Source organism: Glycine soja, chromosome 3 (assembly GCF_004193775.1).
Source record: "Glycine soja cultivar W05 chromosome 3, ASM419377v2, whole genome shotgun sequence".
NCBI lineage: Eukaryota > Viridiplantae > Streptophyta > Magnoliopsida > Fabales > Fabaceae > Glycine > Glycine soja.
This window is the reverse complement of record NC_041004.1, coordinates 25,994,369-25,998,393: the sequence shown is the minus strand read 5'-3', so window position 1 is coordinate 25,998,393 and position 4,025 is coordinate 25,994,369.

Genomic DNA, 4,025 nt, shown 5'->3' with positions numbered 1-4,025 from the left:
GGAATCTCGCAAAGGTTTCAACCGTTCTTCGACGTTCTTCATTCGTTCTTCATCGTTCTTCGATCTTCAACGGGTAAGCACCTCGAACCGAGCTTTTCGATTCATTCTATGTACCCGTAGCGGTCCACATTGTGTTTCGTGCATTTTTATTCTCGTTTTGTTTACTTTTTATACCCCCTGTTGACGTGCTTAAGCCATTTTACTTAAGTCATTTCTCGCTTAACTTAAAAATAAAATCAATTTCCACCGAACGTTTGAATTGTATTATCCGTTAACTTCGGTTAAATGAATTCCGACCGTTTGGTCGTGCCGTAACCACGTTGGAATCAAAAAGAGGTAAAAAATAATATAATAATAAAAAAACATCTTTTAGTAAAATAAAGCGAAAAATCAATCGGACGTTTTCTCTTTGGGATTTCTCATTCTTAATCGAATTGATTAATAACTAAAGTGAAACTAAGGCTAAAATCAACTCGCCTAGTCAAGCTCGTCCACAAAAATAGGCTTTTGAAGTTTGTCATTTCAATTCCTCACTAAGTAAAATGGATCATTTTTAAGGTCCAACGCCTTAAAATGATCACCACTTAAGTAAAAAAGAATCGCTTGATAAGAAAGAACTACGTAGGTCTGAGTTCCTCATTGAGGATACGTAGGAGCAAAAGCCCCGCTTTGTCGACCACCGCAAAGAGATCGTTAATGGTCCAATGCCTTAACGTTTCTCTCCTTTCAAAAACAAGAGATCGTTAATGGTCAAACGCCTTAACGTTTCTCCCCTTTCAAAATCAAAAGACCGTTTAATGGTTCAACACCTTAAATGACCTTTTGTTCAATAAAAACATATTTTGCAAAAAAGACAAAACAACTTAACCAAACACTTTGTTCCGAAAGAAACTACGTAGGTCTGATTTCCTCATCACAAATTGAGGAATACGTAGGAGCAAAGGGAAACACCCTTGTCGACCACAAAAAAGAAAAAAATATAAAAAGGGTATAAAGGATATAAGAACATAAAAAGGGAACATAAAAATCAAAGTCATGTTTGCACATACGATTAAAGGCTGCCGTCCCTTGGGACGGACGTGTGGGGTGCTAATACCTTCCCCGTGCGTAAATACAACTCCCGAACCTTTCAACTTAAAAGTTCGTAGATCGCGTCTTTTCCGGTTTTTCCGACGTTTTCCTCGAATAAACGTTGGTGGCGACTCCGCGCGTATTCCTTTCGTGGAACACGCATCCCGCGAGTCTCGCGTCGCCCTCCCGCCAAAGGGTAGGTTTGCGACAGTTGGCGACTCCACTGGGGACATGTTTTTAGAGAGTTAGGCCATTTCATTTTGTGCAATGTTTTACCGTGACTTACCCCTTGTTGGTTTCCTTTCATTATGTTCTTGTGTATATAAACTCTTTGTTGCTTTTAGTGCGTTTTAAATGTATGCATGAAGTAAATATTTATTCATTTGATGCACACAAACACCAACACTATTGGCACACACTTTGAGTGAAAAAGGGCCCTATACCCGGGTTCATGGGAGCATAAGGAGTGGAGGTGAATCTGTGATCATGCTAGGTCTCCGACTTGCTTGATTACAGTGAACCCTCATCTAGAGCTTTTCTCTTTGAAAACCTATTGTTGCTAGTAGTCCCTACTGCTACAATATGTTCTTCAAAGGGGATGATACCTCTGATACCAACGACAGATGTCGTACCGGATGTCACGACATCACGCTTCAGAACATGCAGATTATATTTGACAGTATGAACAGATTAAACAAGTAAATAACACAAGAGAATTGTTAACCCAGTTCGGTGCAACGTCACCTACATCTGGGGGCTACCAAGCCAGGGAGGAAATCCACTAAAATAGTGTTAGTTCGAAGATCTAACAGCCACTGTTTACAACCTTCTCACCTAACCACTACCCATGCAACCTCTACCTAAGAGCCACTCTTAGATATGAGAACCCCTCTCACTCCCTCTCAATCACTCTCCCGTGTTTACAAATAAATCAAAGACACACCAGAGATTACTCTCTGAACAATAGAGATCAACTCTACACACTCAGGTCCAACACTTGATGTTAGGGTAACATCAAGGTGGCTCACAAAACACTCAAGTCCCAAAACTCACAAAATAACTCTTCAATCTCGGACTTCGTCGAAAACTCGTGCAGCCTTCATGTTTATATAGCAGTGTGCGTATCTGGGCTGCAACAACTTGCGCTGGATAAGATCTATCATTCTCCTGAAAATCTGCACTTAAAGATCTAAAAGATAAAGTTTGATCTTTTAGTTTTTATCTTTAATCTTTAATCCCTGAACGAACTATTCAAGTTTGTAATTCGAACTTTGATTATCTTTTAATTCGTTCCTAAAGATAGATCGCCAAATCTGTTGCTAACTGCACATTAATCTGTTAAAGATATAACAGATTTATGTGTCCAGTATTTTCGGGCAGGATGTCCTGGACATCGTATCCGACATCGTGGATCCTGCAGCTTCAATTCTTCATTTGACATTTTATCTTGCCTTGTGCATTGTGCAGCCCAATCTGATTCCTTGACATAACGTTGGACATCATGTGCAGCAACTCCAGCTTTCCTTCATTGTCTAAGTGCTTATGTTTTAACAAAATTTTAGCCAATCTTTTAAAACTCAGTAAAGCTAAGCACTAACAATCTCCCCCTTTGGCAAATTTTGTCTAAAACATACTTAGACACTTCCTGAGCAGGTACGAGCAGTTATGCAAGTGGGATCAGCAACTTTCATTATCAGAGTAATCAAGCACAGCGGTATCTGTAGTGACAACAGCAAAATTCTGCAAGTTGCAAGTCGTTTCCAGGATGTCAAGACATCTCACGTGACATCAGCTTTCTGCTCCCCCTGTCTCCATGCTCCTACTGCTGTGAAGCAGTTCACTGCGGCATCTTCTATCAGCTACTAGTTGTAGTAGCTTACCTCAATCATCATCAGCAGCAGTAGTATACATACTACTCCCCCTCAAATCATATAACTACTACTCCCCCTCAAAATCATAAATCATGCATAATATAATATCCTACTACTCCCCCTTTTTAGACAGAATTTGGCAAAAGTAGAATGCAAGAAATTAATGTGCACATATTATAGACCAATAACTAGTAAAAGTAAAAGCAAAAATAAAGGTCTGATGGTCATGGGGTGGCATCAGAATCATCATCATCTGATTCTGTATCCTCTGCTGCATCTTCTTCTTCCTCAGCTGCATCTTCTTCTTCCTCAGCTGCTTCTTCTTCTTCCTCAGCTGCTTCTCCATCATCAATGCCACTGTCTGAGAGTCTTTTGATCAGGCGTTCCAACTCCATTTTCTTCTTTGTGGTGGCTTTGATGGTTGCTTCCAGCACCTTGCATGTGTCCTTGAGTTCAGCAATCAAAGCATCCTTGGACACAGCACCTGAAGCAGCAGCTTTCCCTGATGTCGAGACAATGTCTGGGACATGTGTCCCCTCAAATAGTTTGTAATGCAGGGATAGAGCAGATTCTCTCTTCTTCACAGAGTCAATGTTGTTTAAAATATTGGGATGTTGACTCAACATAATGCCACACAATACAGTTGGGAAGGCAATGGGTAATTTGACAGCAAAAGATTCTGAATGCTTAACAGTTTGATCAAATATATAGTGGAAGTATGATTGGTGGGTACCCAGTTTGCAGTGCCAATCCTATGCAGGATTGCATACTTCACACTTAGCTTCCCTGCAGAAAGCTTCCCTTTCTTTGGCCAATGCTGGACTTGTTTGGCAGTGATTTCCTTGGCAATTTGATGCTCAGAAACAGCAATATCCACCACTCCTTCAGTTGGTCTGCCCAGGTATTTGTTGATTACAGCAGGGGAGAATCTCACACATTTTCCTCTGACAAACACTTTCTGATACTCATCACTCTTTCTGTTTGTTATGTCAGATGGAATGTTGACAATGAATTCCCTGACTAGACTTTCATAGCAATCTCCCAACTTGGTGACAGTTTTCAGCAGTCCAGCAGCCTTGATGA